This window comes from Schistocerca piceifrons, chromosome 7, assembly GCF_021461385.2.
Source record: "Schistocerca piceifrons isolate TAMUIC-IGC-003096 chromosome 7, iqSchPice1.1, whole genome shotgun sequence".
Taxonomy (NCBI): Eukaryota; Metazoa; Arthropoda; class Insecta; order Orthoptera; family Acrididae; genus Schistocerca; species Schistocerca piceifrons.
In genome coordinates this window covers 132,829,693-132,851,014 of record NC_060144.1, presented here as the reverse complement: position 1 = coordinate 132,851,014, position 21,322 = coordinate 132,829,693, and positions in this window count along the sequence as shown.

Here is a 21,322-nt window from a genome sequence, read left to right as displayed (position 1 = left end):
TTCCGATTTCGGTCTTCTGAACGGGGTGGAAGTACAAACGGAGTGCACATCTTAATTGGAAGATAAGTACTCAGTCGCCTCCACCGTTCGTGGCCAGGCCGTGGCCTCACAATCTCGGGCCTCAGTTATTGTACAAGCTGCAGTTTCTTAAAGCTTGTGGTGGCTCTGCAAGGTTGCCCGGGTTAAATGTTTTAAATATTTGTCTTAAGAATTTTGAGGGATTTCTAGGGAAATAATTGGGGTATTACTGATCAAACTGTCTGTAACCTTGTAAAGTTGTTTGGTAATAACTCGCCCGGGGCGGGGGGAGGGGGGCTGCTTTTCAATCTATGTGGAAATAATAATTGATTGCCTGGTTATTTTGTGTAAAGTTTATTTTAAATGATTTACTTGGCCCGAGTGGCGGTTTTTTTTAAATGTTTGCAAAGAGATTAATTCTCTTGTGGTTTTATATAACAAGCACATATAAGAAGCAGTTTGTAAAATTTGCCTGAGTGATGAGTTTATAATGCTTTCAAAGAGATTAACTCATTTGTGGTTTTATAACAAGCAGTTTGTAAATTTTGCCTGAGTGGCGTTTCTTAAAGAAATTATTATCTGATTTATGATTGTAATTCTCTTAATGATTTATCTATGATGCAAATAAATGTGTTGAAATGAAATGGTCACTGTATGGGTCAAGTCCTTCCGCTCCTTTATAGTAAAGGTTAAGGAATTTGCAGTTCAAAAAGAGATAACGTAGTCTTACGGATTTATGGACAGCCTTGGAGAATTCTTGGTGTCAGTTCCCTCCAGCACTATTTCAGGTATTAGTGGAGTCCACGCCACGTCGTGTTTGCCATCGGTTGAATACTACGCGCACACAAATCGCCAAAGGGAAGATTTTGTTCAAGCGTCGTTGCCATTTCATGCGCCGCCTTTACCTCTTTCTGCAAAGGACGACTTGAGAGAGGCGGAGTGGGACAACAATGGCCAGAGAGATCGCAAGCTGGTACTGCGCGGCTGAACGTCAATTAGGGGCGCGTACACCGGCGCCGCGTCTTCGCTATCGCGGCCCACGATCTGATCCCCGGCGGGTGCGGGCGCAGCCGTACGTTGCGGCAAGTGGCGGGCGATAAAGCTGACCAACTTGCTCATTAGCGGGGGCAGGCCTTGTAAGGCGGCGTGGCTGCCTCCCGCGGGAGTTCATTAGCCGTGTACCTGCGCCGTCAGCGCAACGAGCGAGCCAAAGTTCCGACCGCTGGGCCGACACGACTTGTCAGGAAACCGCACAGTGCAGCGCTTACCGGCCGGAACCCCACTGTCAGGGGCAAACTGAACAACGGGAACGACCGCCTCGTCGGAAACCTCCAGTACAAATACAGTAACAGGCGTTCTGGGACAACTAACATAATTCAGGAGTAAAGGAGACCACTCACTGGATAGCAGAAGAGATGAGTCATCGACCGGCACAATAAAAGAATAAAAATATGCTACCTTTCATAGAAATCCATTGACGACCTAGATTATAAAACGCACACACACACACACACACACACACACACACACACACACACACACACACACGCGCGCGCACGCGCGCGCGCGCACGCGCGCGCGGGGAAATTAATGTAGGGGTACTGATACTGTTTTCACTAAGACGAAGTCGGATTGCGTACACAGGGCGGTAAGAAATACACTACTGGCCATTAAAATTGCTACACCACGAAGATGACGTACTACAGACGCGAGATTTAACCGACAGGAAGAAGATGCTGTGATATGCAAATGATTAGCCTTTCAGAGCATTCACACAAGATTGGTGCCGGTGGCCACACCTACAACTTGCTGACATTAGGAACGTTTCCAACCGATTTCTCATACACAAACAGCAGTTGACCGGCGTTGCCTGGTGAAACGTTGTTGTGATGCCTTGTGTAAGGAGGAGAAATGCGTACCATCACGTTTCCGATTTTGATAAAGGTCGTATTGTAGCCTATCGCGATTGCGATTTATCGTATCGCGACATTGCTGCTCTCGTTGGTCGAGATCCAATGACTGTTAGCAGAATATGGAATCGGTGGGTTCAGGAAGGTAGTAGGGAACGCCGTGCTGGATCCCAACGGCCTTGTATCTCTAGCAGTCGAGATGATAGGCATCTTATCCTCATGGCTGTAGCGGATCGTGCAGCCACGTCTCGGTCCCTGAGTCAACAGATGGGGACGTTTGCAAGACAAAAACAATCTGCACGAACAGTTCGACGACGTTTGCAGCAGCATGGACTATCAGCTCGGAGACCATGGCTGCGGTTACCCTTGACGCTGCATCACAGACAGGAGCGCCTGCGATGGTGTACTCAACGACGAACCTGGGTGCACGAATGGCAAATGTCATTTTTTCGGATGAATCCAGGTTCTGTTTACAGCATCATGATGGTCGCATCCGTGTTTGGCGACATCGCGGTGAACGCACATTGGAAGCGTGTATTGGTCATCGCCATACTGGCGTATCACCCGGCGTGATGGTATGGGGTGCCATTGGTTACACGTCTCGGTCACCTCTTGTACCCATTGACGGCACTCTGAACAGTGGACGTTACATTTCAGATGTGTTACGACCCTCTCCAGATCTCTCACCAATTGAAGACGTCTGGTCAATGGTGGCCGAGCAACTAGCTCGTCGCAGTACGCCAGTCACTACTCTTGATGAACTGTGGTACCGTGTTGAAGCTGCATGGGCAGCTGTACCTGTACACGCCATCCAAGCTCTGTTTGAGTCAATGCCCAGGCGTATCTAGGCCGTTATTACGGCCAGATGTGGTTGTTCTAGGTACTGATTTCTCAGGATCTATGCACCCAAATTGCGTGGAAATGTAATCACATGTCAGTTCTAGTATAATATATTTGTTCTGTGAATACCCGTTTATCATCTGCATTTCTTCTTGGTGTAGCAATATTAATGGCCAGTAGTGTAATTCGCGCACACACACACACACACACACACACACACACACACACACACACACACAACGCGTGCACGCGAATTGATGTAGCGGTATTGATATGGTTTTCACTAAGAGGGAGTCAGATTGTGCATACAGGGCGGTAAGAAATACTCTGAAAGGTTTGTCAGGATGTTGCAGGAGAGGCTGTGCTGAGAAATACACTGGTGAGCTAAAGAAATTGGTCCACCTGTCTAATATCGTGCAGGGCCCCCGTGAGCACGCAAAAATGCCGCAACACTACGTGGCATGACTCAACTAATGTCTGAAGTAGTGCTGGAGGGATATGAAGCGATGAATACTGCAGGGCTGTCCATAAATCTGTAAGAGGACAGCGCGTTGCAAGCCATCGCAGATATGCTCAATAATGTTCATGTCTGGGGAGTTTGGTGGCCAGCGGAAGTATTTAAACTGAAAAGAGTGTTCCTGAACCCATTATTTAGTAATTCTGGGCGTGTGGGATGTCACATTGTCCTGCTGGAATTGCCTAAGTCTGTTGGAATGCACAATGGACATAAATGGATGCAGGTGATCAGACAGGATGCGTACGTAAGTGTCGCCTGTCAGAGTCGTATCTAAACGTATCAGGGGTGCCGTATCACTCCAACTACACACTTTCCTCATCATTACAGAGCCTCCACCAGCTTTAACAGTCCCCTGTGACATGCAGGGTCCATGGATTCATGAGGTTGTCTCTTTACCCATTCACGTCCACCCTTTCGATACAATTTGAAACGAGACTCGTCCGACCAGGTAACACGTTTCCAGTCATTAACAGTCCAATGTCCTTGTTGACGGGCCCAGGCGAGGCGTAAAGCTTTGTGTCGTGTAGTCATCCAATGTACACGATGGGGCCTCCGGCTCCGAAAGCCGTTATCTATGATGTTCCGTTGAATGGTTCGGAAACTGACACTTGTTGATGCCCTAGCATTGATATCTGCAGCATTTTCCGGAAGGGTTGCACTTCTGTCACGCTGAACGATTCTCTTCAGTCGTCGTTGGTTCCGTTCTTGTACGATCTTCTTCCGGCCACAACAATGTCGAAGGTGTGATGTTTTACCGGATTCCAGATATTCACGGTACACTCGTATAATGGTCGTATGGGAAAATCCCCACTTCATCGCTACCTCGGAGATGTTGTGCCCCATCTCTCTTGCGCCGACTATAACACCACGTTCAGTCTCACTTAAATCTTGATAACCTGCAATTGTAGCAGCAGTAACAGATCTAACAACTGCGCCAGACACTTGGCGCCGTATTTTGCCGGTTTACATATCTCTGTATTTCAATATGTATCCCTGTACTAGTTTCTTTGGCGCTTCATTGTAACTGTTAACAAAAAAATGCTATACGTTGCGCCGTTTCCAAGTTAATTACTTTTGAAGTTAGCCAATAATGCAACTGCGAGCGCAATTTAAGCGGCCCGCCAGAGACCGTGTTGCCAAACGCGCTCTTCTTTTATCTTCCTAAAGCCAAACAAGGCAGCGATACACAAGTTGGACAGGAGGCAGTAGTAAGGATGGAACCCGAGCCAAAGGCTGAGCACTCTCGTGCGCTATATTCTACCTTGCGAGAATGGCGGCACTACTTGTATCTGGCAGGTTCCTCGAATTTCTGCGCGCAGTGGCCTGATTGACTCAGAAACGATGCAACGTGTCGATTTTTTTCTTAACAGTTATTTCTCTTCACAACCTACCCTGCAACGCCCTTACAAGCTTTTCGGACTTTTTCTGACCTCCATGCATAGATTATTACCACTACGGCAGACAAATCGCCTGGCTATAAATACTTGGCGTTACCCATATGAACCAGGATCGGTTCGATAGAATATGTATACTTTTACTTAGGTGACTGAAGGGTCTGGCAGATGGGATCAGAAGGAAAACGGTGGTCATCTCATTTGAGAAGGAGAGAGTGCAATGTCATCATTCACTGCAAACAACATTTATTTTATAATGATATAGCTGCTTTTCTATTACGAAATGTGGTATATATGATAATAGTTACATTAAAAATTAATATTCTACACAGTGTAAACGTTTTAACATCCTTTTTTAAGTGGAGGAGCTCTTATTCCAACACCTACATACGGTGAAGCTCAGCAAACATTTCATTTTCCCGCTTTTTCCTAAAATTTTTTCCCACGATTTTCGATGTAATTCAAATGTAAACTTTCTGATTAATAGAGATCTGTAGTCATCTTGCACATTAGTTCATTTAAGATCCCCTTAGCTGGCGGTCAGCAGAGAGAAGTTAGAATTTTGTAAATTTAGGAACGAGCTATTCTGCACTCAATTATGCATGAAAATCATCACCTCGTTCGCATCTTCAGTTCATTGCAAAAGACATTTCGCATTTTATTACTGTTATGGTTGTTAAATTCTCATGATGATGAAATTTCGAGACCTCAATATAAATTTTTTGCAGTTCTATTTGTGGCACTGAAGCTATAAAAGTAAAATGGTGAACTACGTATTCAAATGCTACCTCAAGACAATTGTCGATCAGTCTTAGGTTAAAGAACAAAAGAACTACGCCTTATTTCAGATAGATGAACTACAAAGCAAAATTTCTCCTTTAGTGATATCGGGAAACGGAGAAGTATGTGTTTCGGATATTCTTAATAAAGAATCAGGCTAAAAGATAATTTTTCGTAAAACAAATTAACAAGAGCTCTGAAATAATATCGATTCAGAAAGTTTGTATAGCACCGAAAAAAGGCAGTATCCCAGTTCTGCGAAGAATAAAGAATAAAATAAGTATGCACGATAGAACAATAAACGAAAGAAAACATCAGAATTGTTCCTGGTATGATCTTGAGGGTATGTGTGGCCTTATTATATGCCATAGACCATCACCAAAATATCAGAAATATATATTGACACTGGTCTACAAATTAGTAATATGCGAGGAGAAATTTCTGTAGCGCTTCACCGTATTTGCTTTGACTCCAAATATTGGAACATATCATGAGACGGTGACACTAAACATTCTGCAGTTACTTACGCACAGTATAAAGGCGAATTGTCGTGCTCGTGAAACCGTCAGCAAAAAATTATTTTATTAAGCTTCAGTGATTCCATAATATTCGTAACTGTAATAATGATGTTTAAGGGGCTCCGGAACGCCCTATACTTGCAATGTTAAAATAACGCTTATAAATTACATCTTTCCTCACAAAGTATTTGAGGTAGGAAGTTGAACTTTTTACAGATTATTTATTGGAATATGGGCTACAACTTAACACAGGGATTTTACAAAATTTTAGTTCAGTTATTAAAGATGATTTTTTTCAATTGTAATGAAAATTCACAACATTTTTTTTGCAATTTTTTATTTATATATTCAAAAATATACAGTGTTTTGGAAAAAGGCTGTGTTAAATTATGCAGAAAGTACTGTGTAACATTTACTGAAAGTTTGAAACAAATATGTTTGGAAGATCCTTAGAAAACATGTAATTAGTATGAGAAAATAAAAGTTTTGGGAATCGAGCGACGAAGATTGGATTAACTTTTTAGTGCATTCCAGGTCCATAGGATGGATTATCTTCATCCTCGGCAAACTCCTCCTCCAGCTTCCTCTTGTTCCTCCTGTTTACTCTTGCTCGTATTTCTAGAGTCTTTACAGCCCTGTCTGCAGCCCGAAGGCGTTCCTTGTCTAAAGCAAGCATCGCTCGTTGTTGTGTTCGTAGATTTTGCTACCATTTTCTTCAGTTGCAGTTACTGCAACACTGTTCCAAAAGGTGGTCATGTATGAACACTTATCACATTTCAGTTGCATTTCACTAGCAAGTCCTACGTGCTTTATTATGGAGAGTTCCAGACCAACTTCACTACAATGAATACATCTTACACATTTTGAAAAAATTCCTTTGAGAACCGACATATCAAATATTTCATTCACATCCGATTCGCCCATAAAACAATTCATAGTTTTCACTCATTGAACCAAGCTTCTTCTGTGAAGTATTTTCTTTCCCACTTTGACTGCAATGGGCAGGTGTACTTGAGAGGTTAGGTTCACTCACTTGGTTATCGTCTTTATTGTTTACAGTAATAACACATACCTTTGGCTTTCCAACATTTCTCCTTTTCTTAAAAGCCCTCAGAGGATTTCTAATAACTTTACTTTTACTCATTATTATACTTCAACAAAACAGAGACTCAAGAAACAGAATTAATTACGAATGTTTTCGAGATAACGACAGAGTAAATAAACATGAAACAATCGACAATCACACCGGCGATATATATTGAACCATCACAGGTTAGCCACAACACATACTTTATCTCACATCACTAAAATGTACCTGATGAACACGGACGTTAATAATAACACCATTTGACAGCAGTTTAACAGCGCCACAGTGGGTCACGCCCATGTAGAACACATTTAAAAAAAAATTTAAAAATAGTTGTAGTCTTCGGAATTGAATAAATTATATATCAATTAAAAGGTAATAGTCTGCAGATTCAGAAAACGCAAAAAAGTAAAAATTGAACTTTTCATGATTTTGAGCCTTTCCGGAGCCCTTTAAGAACTATTGAACACAAGCACCGTTTAGGTTTAATTCTCATTTTGGACTTTCGTTCCATAGCGATGTACGGTACTGTAGCAGACATTACAACGAACGCAATTTAGAGACATTAGGGAATCAAGCTCTGTGTGGCGTTCGTGACTGAAGCTACACTGCTACTCGCTTTCTGGAATTGGAAACACCTCGGCAGAATTTCATGTGCACTAAAGTAAACGCCAGTTCAGTGCGCTCGTAACTAGCAGAAACTAACTGCCCAAAGGGTGCACTAGATGCAGCCATTAGACTGATTGCCTCTTCTGCCGAATTACTGAAGGACTTGCGACTCGTCCACAATCAGCTAAAAGCCGATGCGTTTGCGACGTTGTTCCTTGAATGAAGTTCCTAAGGCCAGTAGAAAATGAGCTTGCGCTATAAGGAAGGGAAACTGTTATTAGAAAAAGAAAAGGACTCATTATCTCAAGTATCTGCCATGGTCGTGTAGGTTGGCTTTCAACGAATATGTTCAGCAGTGGGTTAAGCCTCGAATGCTGTTTGGGTTGGGACAGTGCCTTCTTCACATCTTCCTTTAACTTATTTTACTATCGTTTTCCTTGTCCTTCCCTTTCTTTTCTGAATGTTTATTCACGTCCATTGCTGCAAAACTCACTATCTCGTTGAAACTTGGATGCGTTAGTCCAGCTCAGCTCTCTCACCACAGTCTTCTTCAGTATCTCTGTTATGTATGATAGTACATACGTCATCGTCAGCATCATCTTCTCTCATGAATTAGGTTCGGAGCACGTTTTCTGGCTTCAGCTTCTTAGTTTCATCATTTCCCGGGCCGACCTAAGTACCTTACTGCTTTGGGTTTACATGACAATGCTTTTCCTGGATATCTGCCTTGTTGCATACCGTTTACATGTTCCTCCTACTTCCGCTTGTATGTGTACATTTTTCTGTTATTGCAAATGTTTTAGTCTTATTTCTAATATATTTGTTTCTTAACTTATTTTCTAATTTATATCCTTTAACTGATCTGCGGGATTTCATTTCTGACGTCACTATTTGATTTACGCCTTCCTTGTTTGCTAATCAACTCTCAGATCCGTAAAACAGTAATGAAACAGCCAGAGTTGTGTAGAAGTTCAGTTGTCTTTCTGTAGTTGTCGGTTTGTTTAATGTTCTTTTTGTTGTTCCGCAAACAATGTGAAATTTCGGTGCCTTATTATGTATATATGGGACAGTCAAACGAAAACCAGGCAGGAGCAAAAAAGAAGTAAACTGTTCATTATTTTAAAAGCAATCGTCATAACTGTTAATGCATTTATTTTTCTGTAAGATAAGACGATCAATGCTTCTTCGAAAAATGTTTACGGTTGCGTAGAGAACAGTGGTTGTGCCCAGGCGTGCACCTTTTCAAGTCGAAGGCCACGGATGTCTTTCTTCAGGGATCCAAGACTATGGAAATCACATGGGGAGAGATCGGGACTGTATGCAGGATGCGTAATCGAAAAAGCCTTTGCAGAATGTGAACCCGTCATGAAGGCACTGACCGCCTTCTCTCACCGTGGGATAGGGTGACCAAATTATTTTCGGTGAAAACCGGGACACATTCACCCGGGCGCCAATGGACACCTCATCCCACATGTACCCAGGTTTCTTAATTTTAAATATTAATGTTTTGTTGATACATTTTGTGAACCCTATTATTATAACTAATAAGAGGATACAAAAGATTGATATAATCTGGGTTATCTGTATAATTAATGACATTTAATAAATGTATACAGTAATAAAGAAATGTAATACGATTTTACAAAATTTTACAGCCATTCAACTTTTAATCAATTAATATTAACATGAGCTTTAATATTACTGAGCACTCGTAGATGGAATTGACTGTCGTTGGAGAAAAGGGTACTTTTCACTGCCTCCAGCCTTCTTGATCATGTCTTTGTTCTTTGAAACACAGTGATAAAACTCGGCACAATCCATTTTGTAGTTGTACAGGATCTGCAGGATTGCTTAAAGAGAGTCCACCTCCATTCTGTTTCTTTCATCAGTCCACTGGATATTGATGAACGAAAATATTCTTTCCACATTGGCATTATGGGCTGGGATTGCAAATAAATACCTTGCAATTATTACCAACTCAGAGTAATGCTGAAGACAGTCACAGCTTTTAAAAAAAACTCACCCACTTCTCATGATATTCCAATGGTGTTTTTTTCATCATTCCACTTGTGAAGACTTTCTTCAACAAAATTTGTCAGTATGCTGAACTGATCAAAGAGAATGGAATCATTGATTTCAATCTCTTTACTCTTCAAATAAGAAACTGTCTCTTCAACACTTTCCCATTTTGGCACTCTCCTCAGTAACATCTAATCAAACACCGGCGATGAGGGTACATATGAGGCGCTCCACTTGCTGAGATATTCTACACAAGTGTCATAAAACTTGTTAACTTCTTCTCTAAAATTGCTCTCTTCTGCTTCTGATACTTCTGCTCTTTTAAGGACAGATTTAACATTAAAAGAAATGAACTGCTGTTCTCTCCTCTTAGTAACAGTTTCCAGAGTATTTTTCAAAACATCATTTAACTCTATTACACTTTTCGTGCTTCCCTCAATTTCCTTTATCCCATGCTGCAAAGTGCTAAGATGACTGCGAATGAACCATAAGTAGGCTTCACTTAAAGGGTTACTGAAAAACTGAACCAATATTTTGGGGGCTTTGTCTTCATTTAGGAAAAAATCTTTTAACGGTTCAAACAGGCGGATTACTCTTTCAACTGCTGGAAACAGTGATAATCAGCGAGTTTTCGAGTGACACATTACATTCATATATTCAGTTCCCACATAATCACAGAACTCCTTAAGCCTCTCTGTTCTAACAGTGTATATGTAAAAGTGTGAGTATACCTTCATGACGATAGTTTCAACATCACAGCTTAAACTGTTAGCAGATGTCTGCACGCTATTGTGTAAAACATGTGCGGGACACCCTATGCCTTCAATGTTTTCATGCAATGTTGCCTTTAATTTGGTAAATACGTTGCGTTTGCCTTGTCTTTTTAAACCACCAAAGTTTGTGTTGGTGTTGTCTCCACAAAATGCCACACATTAATTTTTCTCAAGATCAAACATTTCGATAGTATTCATACAAAATCTTGAAATTTCGTCAGATGTTTCATTAGGTAGGGAACTCACTTTTAAAAGTTTCGTCTGACTTCCCTGATTAATATCGAAAAACTGAACAACAAACGGAAATATTTTAGCGGCCTTATGATTGCTGTCATCAGTGGATATCCCGTAGAAAGAAGACGTTTTGATGTATTCAAGGCTTTCCTTTATACTCTGGGCTGCAATAACTCCATTCACTAAGACTGACACTTTAGTTCTTGCTGAACTAAACTTTTTTGCAATGGAAGAATCATCAAACATAATGCTGTTAAGCTTATTAGCACAATCACTAGATCTATAAGTTTGGTTATGTTTTACCGTGTGGTAGGCTAGTGTAAGCTCGGCTGCTCGAACTTTCGTCTCTTCACTTGACTGATGTTTCACAAAATAATTTTGTAGAGTTTTAGTGCAGCTCGGTGCTCTGTATCTGTTAATGTGTTTCTTTGACCTGATGTGATCAACTATGTCGGAACGTCCACCATGACTTATACCAATAACACAGTTACATACCGAACACTCTGCTTCGTAATCAAAACGACCTTTCTTAATGAAATTCCATTACTTGGAATAACAGTCACTGAACTAGCAGGCACGTTTCGGCATTGCGTTTCACAGTACTGCAGCAATAATACCACTAATATGAGAAAAAGCTATTGCAGTTTGTCTGACAAAACATCAACTACTACACTGTTCTGACAATGAGTGTGTAAGTGGCACGACAATCGGACGTTTTCATAGCTCTATTACAATAATACAACGTACTACTTGTTGGCCAAAGTACCGCTCAAAGTAAATTATTGCCTGAGTGTATCAATACTGATACTGTGATTACTAGTATGGGACAATGGAGCTTTTAGACAAATAAGCTAAAATATATTAATTTCTTGTTTTGTATTTCCTTTAATATAGCGAAATCCCAAAAATTTGAGAAAGTTTCTAGAAATGTATTTAAAAACTGATTTCCGGGACTTTTGAGCGTCCCAAAACAATTTTTGGGGACACCGGAACACAGGGATGAAAACCGGGACAATCCCGGTTTTGCGGGACGTTTGGTCACCCTACTGTGGGATAAACGTATTGACATTTATGGCAATTCCTTTTGAAATAATGAGCAGTTTACTTACTTTTTTCCATGTGTCTCGTCTTCAATTGACTCCCCCTTGTATCATTCATTACCATGACCAGAAGAAATGTCGTAGCCCCGGTAGTTACAACTGATTACTTGCTCGATTATTTTCTTTTCTACCGCTATTTTTGATCACACATGTTGTTTTTCTCTTTCATACAGATATTCTGAAGTTATAATTTTGACCAGTTTAGTTTAATTTAAAATTATTGATTTGTAATTCTTCTTTTTAACTCCGTGGCTAGTTATAATGCCATTATTACTTACGCTGCTCTCCATATTTACTACAAACTTAGCTTCATTGTAGAAGCATTTTATAGACCGCTGCAAGTGCCACGGAATTCCATTTTCTTGTAATACTGACGTGATTTGTGTCCTGTTTAATCTGTCAAAAGCCTTATCACACTCGATAAAAAATTTATGTACATCTCATTATTAAATTTTAATTTTTTATTTATTAATGGCTTCAAAATTAATGTTACCCATAGTTGTTCGTATTAAACTAAATCCAATCCAGTCTTCAGTTAAAAGTGTTTCAGCTGTTGGTGTTGACTTTAGGGATAAAATTTTTGCATATGCATTATACCCGGCTGTTAAAACACATACTCCTCCTTAATTATGACAGCCCTTTCGATCTCCTTTCTTAAAACTCAGTATAGAACAGTTGCTGACCAGATTTCCAGTATTGTCGCTTTCTCCCACGGTAAATTTAAGAATGCAAAATTATTAGTTGAAGGGGAATCCCATCATATTTTAATAATTCACTGTTAAAGCTACCTATATAACCTGCCTTTCTGTTTTTATTGTTTCTAAAGTTACTCTAATTATGCTAATTTTAGTACATCTATCCCTTTCCCACCTTCATGCATTTCCGCTAGTTCCACTAAGTTTTGGTCATATGACAAATGAGGTTCTCCCCATCGTTTCTTTGCTAATTATATTGATGTTTAATGTATACTTTTCTTGGTTGTTTAAATGTTTGATTGCTTTACAGGCATGTGCTTGCTGTCCTTCTGATCACACACCGCACAGTAGAATTCCAGAAGAGGGTGGACAAGTGTAGCGTAAGCAGTCTCTTAAGTAGACTTGTTACATTTTCTGAGTGTTCTGCCAATAAATCAAAGTCTTTTGTTCGCTTTCCCCACAGCATAACGTATGTGAACGTTCCGACTTAAGTTAACCGTAATTGTAAGCCCTAAGTTTGGAGTTGTGTTCACAACCTGTAAATTTGTGTAATTTATCGTGTATCCGAAATCTGGGGGATTCCGTTTATTTAATGTCAATTGTCACTTTTTGCACCATACTGATATCTCATCTAAATCATTTTGAAATTGGTTTTGATCATCTGATGACTTTAATGAACCTTAAGTGACAGCATCATCTGCAAACAATTTAATATGCCTGCTCAGATTGGCTCATAAATCGTTTATATAGACCAGAAATAGCAGAGGGACTATAACACTTCCCTGGGGAACGCTAGATGTTACTTCTATTTTACTCTAACTTTCTATCAGTTATTACAAATTAACCTTTCTGACAGGAAACCACGAATCCTATCAAAAAACTGAGTCGATACTACAGAAACACGCAATTTTATTAGAAATCGCTTGCGAGGAACGGTGACGAAAGCTTTCTGGAATCACGCATTACTTCGTGAGAACAAATAGTTGTCTTTCACAAGAACGATATTTTCTGAATGCTTGTTGTCTATTTGTCAATAAATCGTTTTCATCGAAGTAATTAATAATGTCTCAGCGCAGCACACGCTCCAGAATCCTACGGAAAATCGAGATTAGTGATATGAATCTTTAATTCATTGGATTACTCCCATTTTTTTCTTGGCTAATGGTGAGACTCGTGCAAATTTCCAGTCTTTGGGCACAGTTATATCTACGAGCGAGCGGTTTTATATGATTGTTAAGTATAGAGTTATTGTATCAGTATGCAGTATTGAGATGAACCTGACTTCTATAGAATCTGGACCGGAAGCCTGGCCCTTATTAAGCGTTTTAAGCTGATTCGCTTTACCGAGGATGTCTACCTCTATGTTACTCATGTTGGCAATGGTTCTTGATTCGATTTATGGAATATTCACTTTGTCTGCTTTGTTGAAGAAATTTCGGAAAACTGTGTAGTGGCTCTGCTTTAGTGGCACTGTCCTCAATAGCATTACCATTTTTATCGCGGAGTGAAGGTATTGATTGCGTGTTGCTACTGGTACTTTATGTACGACCAGAATGTCTCTGTGTTTTCTGCCAGATTACGAGGCAGAGTTTCGTTGTCGAAACTACTAAAATCATATCGCGTTAAAGTTCCGGCTAAATTGAGAGCTTACGTAAAACTTCGCCAACCTTCGTGTTTTTGCTTTCTTCTAAATTTTGCGTGCTTCTTGCGTTGCTTCTGCAAAAGTGTTATGACCTGTTTTGTGTACCACAGGCTGTCAGTACCGTCTGTTATTAATTTATTTGGTATATACCTCTCAACTGCCGTTGATACTATTTCTTTGAATTTAATTCACATCTGATCTACGCTTACATAGTCAGATTGGAAGGAATGGTACGGTCTCTTAGGAAGACGTTAGGCAAATTTTTATATCCTTTCCTTAAATAGATGTATTTTGCTTTTATTGTTAGGTTTGGATGCTACGGTGTTCGATCTCTCTACAACAACCTTATAGTAATACGTTTATTTGTCATTATGATCCCTATTTGGTCAGCATTATTTGTTGCTAAGAGGTAAAGTATGTTTTTGCAACCACTTACGCTCCGAATGGTCTCCGAAACTAATAGTTCAAAATAAATTTCTGAGAAAACATTCAGTACGATTTCGAACAACGTTTTTCGCCTAAAACCAACTTTAAATAAATATTTACGCAATATATCGAGAATAGATTGAAATCGCTGCCAACTATAATTGGATGAGCGTGGTACCTATTTTAAATCAGACTCAAGTTTTCCTAGAACTGTGTAAAAATGGTTCAAATGGCTCTGAGCACTATGTGACTTAACATCTGAGGTTGTCAGTCCCCTAGACTTAGAACTACTTAAACCTAACTAACTTAAGGACATCACACACATCCAGGCCCGAGGCAGGATTCGAACCTGCGACGATAGCAGCAGCGCAGTTCCGGACTGAAGCGCCTAGAACTGCTCAGCAACTGAACCATTTGTGTCGGGGAGTCTGTGAAAGGAGCCAATTATTTATTTATTCCGGTTGTCAAGTATAGCCTGTACTTTTGAACGTTGTTTATTTATTTCTGGAAGTGTTAACACTTCCTATAGATCTTGCTAAAATATTCATTTTAGGAACTGCTAAAGAATGGTGGAATAGATGTCGCTTCGTCGATATACTCCTCTGTCGGTTATCGTAGGTGGGGCTGACTGTTATATAATCAGTTAATGTTCATATATTCCTACTCTAGTTAGTTCTCTTGATAGAGCTTGCCGGTCGCTATGGAGCACTGTAGATAGCTTGTAAATGATACCAGGCGGTTATGTGACCCACCACCGTTGACGCATGTCATGGGAGTGAAGTCGATTCTATGGGACAGTCAGTCAGTGTCAGAAATCACCACAGTAACAAAGCATGACGTGGGGACAAGGCAGATTGCATAAAGCAGCTACCGTGTTTGGATGTGTCCATGCTCACACTCAAAGTGTAGTTGCCCAGTTTGTCAACACAGAGAGTGTCTACAACGGATGTGTCTCACAGGCAGTCCTGTAACAGGACGTACGAACGGTGGTGGTAAGAAGATACTAAGTGACAGGGACGAGAGGCGAGTCTAACGCAGTGTCAATGACCGTCGGATACAAACCCGGCACCAGGCGCTTCTCTCTTCAACGAGTTTACAAGAGAACATTGCAGACCGAACTACAGGCAATAGTCAAAACTACACAGCAGCTGGAAAACAGCTGACTGGAAGCGCATAGTGCAGTCCGATGTTTCGTAGTTTGTCCACTGTTTAAATTAGTTACTTTATCTGCAGTTACTAGCTTAGCACCCGCTGCTTCGCTCGCGCAGACTGTATGGAAAACAGAGATTTTTTATTGTTCTTTAATCTAATTTTTATATTGTTCACAAATTTCAACACCTTCTAAGATTTTCACGCTAATTAAGGGCATATAAGCATGATATTTTCCAAGTGTACTTCTGACCAAAAAGCTGGATTGCGAAGTTTTTGTTAATCATGCCTTATGCATTCTTCTGAAGATATTGCCATAGCAACTTTCATCCTCTAACAAATATTTCTTTATACCTAACCGAGAAACGAAATACCAGTTTTCATAAAACTAACTTAAAAATTTTTTTTCTTAAAAATTTTCAGCCCTATTGCACTCCCTTAGGGATTGATTTTCCAGAAACCCTGAAACAACATTTTTTTAAACTTTGTAATAGAGAACTCAAATATCAGTTTTCATAGACGTAGCCTTAAAAATCTTTTAGTAGTTCTTTAATACTTATTTATTTTCAAAAACCTTTTAGCCACTTAGCAGTTGAATTTCAAAAAATGTGAAAGATGTATTTTTTTATTTTCTGACTGAGAAACCTAATACCAGTTTCCGTAGTTTTAGCTTAAAAATTCCCTTAATAACGACACAATTTCAAAAAGCCTTTCATCCCCCATTGCACCCCATTAGGAGTGGAAATTCGGACAATTCCTTCTCAAACGATGCCTTCAGTATGACATCCACACCCTCACCAAACTTCAAGTTTCTATCTTTAGCGGTTTGGGCTGGGCGATGATGAATAAGTGAATCAGTGTGACCCTATTTCACCCCTTTCGGGTTGAATTTCCAGAAAGAGCGAAGTATGTATTTTTCCATATCTAACCGAGAAGCCAGACACCAATTTTCAAAGGTTTCGCTTCAAAAATGCTTTCGCAATGAAATATTTTCATAAAATTTCGCCTTCTTAGGGGTTGAATTTCCAAAAACAGTGACATGTATATATTTTGTATCCAGCAGAGAGGGAAAATTCAAATTTTAATAGATTTAGCTTCGAAATGCTTGTACAATGAAATATTACCATCAAAACGTTAATTTCCCATTTCATCCCCGAGGGTTGAATTTACAAAAACAATGAAGCACTTTTTTTATTTCTAACTGAGAAACTAAATGTAAGTTTTTATAGATTTAGTTCTAAAAATGCAGTTATAATAAAATATTTCCATAAAAATGCATCCCCTATTTCACCTGGTTAGGGTTTCAATTTCCACAAACACTGCAACACTTTTTTTTATTTGTAACCGAGAAGTCAAATATCAATGTTCATAGATGCAGCTTTAAAAATATTCTATTATTCCAATATATCATTATTAAATGATATATCTTCAAGGAAAGGTTTCAACCACTATTTCATCCCAACAGGGTTACATTTCCAAAAATTCTGAAACACGTATTTGTTTATTTCTAATCGAGAAACCAAATACCAATTTCCGTAGGTCTAGCTTCCAGATTGCCTTAATAACGACTTTTTCAAAAAAAAAAAAAAAAGCACTTTCGTCCTCTATTTCATTGCCTTAGGATCCTTAGGATTGGAATTTCGGACAATCCCTTCTTAAAGGACGCCTATAGCATAAGATGAGATGCACACATTCTCCAAATTCCAAGTTTCTATCTTTAGCGGTTTGGGCTCGGCGATGATGAATGAGTCAGTTAGTCAGGACACTGCATTTTATGTATAGAAAGATTCAAGGCATTAAGTACATAGACGACACAATGACGAGTTTAATGCACCATGTCTGAAGAGTGTAATTCAGACCAGAGCTGGGTCTGTGATATTTTGGGGGTGCTTGAAGCACCATGAACTAATCTCGCTTTTCATCTTACCTTGAACATGAATTATGATCTTTTGTTAAGGGGCTCCGGAAAGGCTCAAAATCATGAAAAGTTCAATTTTTACTTTTTTGCGTTTTCTGAATCTGCAGACTATTACCTTTTAATAGATATATAATTTATTCAATTCCGAAGACTACAACTATTTTTAACCTTTTTTTGAAATGTGTTCTACATGGGCGTGACCCAATGTGGCGCTGTTAAACTGCTGTCAAATGGTGTTATTATTAACGTCCGTGTTCATCAGGTACATGAATGTTTTATGGGCGAATCGAATGTGAATGAAATATTTGATATGTCGGTTCTCAAAGGAATTTTTTCAAACTGTGTAAGATGTATTCATTGTAGTGAAGTTGGTCTGGAACTCTCCATAATAAAGTACGTAGGACTTGCTAGTGAAATACAACTGAAATGTGATAAGTGTTCATACATGACCACCTTTTGGAACAGTGTTGCAGTAACTGCAACTGAAGAAAATGGTAGCAAAATCTACGAACACAACATTAGATTTGTTTATTCCTTGCGTTCAGTTGGTAAGGGTGCTACTGCAGGTGCAATTTTCTGTGACATCATGAATCTTCCAAATCCCCCAACCAAGTTTACGACCTATAATAAATTAATGGGGTCTAAAGTAGAAGATGTCTGTATAGAATCTATGAAGAACGCTGTGGAAGAGGCAGTAATGGAAAATAATGGTAACAGAGATTTGACTGCAGCGTTCGATGGTACCTGGCATAAACGGGGACACACATCTCTTCATGGTGTAGTATCTGCCACCAGTATGTATACAGGGAAAGTTTTAGATGTAGCAGTAATATCAAAGTATTGTAGATGTCCACAAAAATATAAAGGTACACATGAAAATAATTGCAAAGCTAACTATAGTGGCAGTAGTGGAGGAATGGAAGTGGCTGGTGTTGCCAGTATATTGCAGCGTTCTGAGGCGTGTGATAAAGTGCGATATGTTAATTACTTTGGTGACGGTGATTCTAAAAGTTTCAAAGATGTTCAAGGACTGAAGCCCTATGGTGATGATGTTGTAGTGCAGAAATTTGAGTGTATTGGACACGTACAGAAGCGAATGGGAACAAGACTTTGGCGACTGAAAGCTTCGTACAAAAAACAAAAACTCAGTGATGGTAAAGGGTTGGATGGGAAGGGAAGGTTAACTGACAGTGTAATTGACAAAATACAGAACTATTATGGAATGGCTATTAGGCAAAATACACAAAGTGTCGACGAAATGAAGAAGGCTGTTTGGGCTCTTTTTTTTTCATACTTCTTCAACCGATGAAAATCCCCAACATAGCTTGTGTCCCAAAGAAGAAGACAGTTGGTGTAAATATAACAAAGGATTGCTAACTGGTGAAGTGTAAACTCATAATCATAGTCTGCCTCATGCAATAATGGAGGTGATAAAACCTATTTTCAGAGACTTAGCAGCATCTGAACTGTTGAAAAAGTGTATTCACGGAAAAACTCAAAACCCCAATGAAAGTGTAAATATATGGTCGAGAATCCCCAAGACTGTATTTGTTGGAATAGAAACACTTCACTTTGGTGTGTATGATGCTGTTGCGACTTTCAATGATGGCAACATTGTAAGGTGCAAGGTATTTAGAAATATGGGAATGAAGATAGGTTCTAACATGGTACGAGCGATGCTTGCTTTAGACAAGGAACGCCTTCGAGCTGCAGACAGGGCTGTAAAGAGTCTAGAAATACAAGCAAGAGTAAACAGGAGGAGGAACAAGAGGAAGCTGGAGGAGGAGTTTGCAGAGGATGTAGATAATCCATCCTATGGACCTGGAATGCACTAAAAAGTTAATCCAATCTTTGTCGCTCGATTCCCAAAACTTTTATTTTCTCATACTAATTACATGTTTTCTAAGGATCTTCCAAACATATTTGTTTCAAACTTTCAGTAAATGTTACACAGTACCTTCTGCATAATTTAACACAGCCTTTTTCCAAAAAACTGTATATTTTTGAATATATAAATAAAAAATTGCAAAAAAATGTTGTGAATTTTCATTACAATTGAAAAAAAATCATCTTTAATAACTGAACTAAAATTTTGTAAAATCCCTGTGTTAAGTTGTAGCCCATATTCCAATAAATAATCTGTAAAAAGTTCAACTTCCTACCTCAAATACTTTGTGAGGAAAGATGTAATTTATAAGCGTTATTTTAACATTGCAAGTATAGTGCGTTCCGGAGCCCCTTAATATTCTCGGCACCAAGTGTTGCCTTTTTTCTACTTCTTAATGGTGCTTATGCTGTCGACGGTTCCGCCTTCCTAGACGACAACAGCCTTCTTCACAGGCCTGCACGACTACGTTTTCCGGTTTTGACGAATACTCAGGAAACATATCGCACATCGACGTGCCCGTTAAATCATCCGATATTAATCAAATAGCAGATGTGTGGAATTATTTGGAATAGCGTGTGAAGCGTAGCAATCTACATCATCCTAATTTAGTGACTGTATGTGGTCTCATCATCAATGGGGGGTTACAGCTGGATATGGGATACCTGAAAAAGCTTGTGGACTCTCTTTCTCGCCCCATTATCAAGGTTAGTGGCTGTGTTGCACAGTAACAGCGTGATATATCCTGGGCGTGATTAATTTTTTTTGTGTTGTGATTTTATAAGCTTTACACTATTCCTATTGCAGATATATTCTTAACAGGTGTCAGCGGGCTGCTTCACACTTGGTAGCCATACGTTCAGCTGTGCAACGAGATTTTGACATCACGTGTCCATTACAATCAGAGTTGGTGTATCATACGTGCAGATATAACTGAAACTTCTCTATCGCCAACTGTTTTGTAATATGTGGAGCCTATATGTCTCCACTCAGCGACCATCTTTCCTCGAGGGTTACTGTGTGAATTAATAGACTGTTAGTTAATGAAAAAGTTGTTAGAAATTCTCTTGAAGACTCCAAGTAATTGTATTGATTTGAAAACGTACACAGACTGTGGTTGAAGACTAGAGATCATGTGAGATAATTTCTTCTGCACGATTCCTGAGAATTATCTGCGACATACAGCCGACGTAGATTCTTTACATCAAACTTCTTCGTCCAAGACTAGAACAAATGGTCGCTGATGTTGCCTAAGTTAATGTACCGTGTGCCCTTCACCACTGTGGCATCAAGTTGGATTTCAACAACATGGAAAAAGCAGAAACCAACGTTTCGCTCATGGAAGAAAGGGAAATGTTACTCTGAATTCTGCAACTTATGCTTGTAACCTCCTCATTATAAATTTTTCTGTCTGATATTTAGCCCAACTTTTCCTCCCACTCTGTAACATGTACGTATTACCAAAACTATATACCCAAAAACTTTTATCCAACTTAAACTCCAATGCAAAACTATGACTAAACAGAACCTAATTTCAACTGAATTGTAACTGATGTGAATGCAATTTGTCTTATACTAAATGTTCAGCTGAAGTAAAGAAGTTATCTGGCCCTAAGCAAAATTTCCGCTTACCTCGCATCTTGACAACATTGTCACATATTTCTGAAAGCACAACAGCAAAAAGTAAGCGGGTTAAGGTGGATTTCTGTTTTCCAAACCATACTCAAACTGATTCATACCACATTGTACAATGTGGTAATGCGCAATCAGAAGCATTGGAATGGCGAGAGTAACTATTCCTGTGAAAT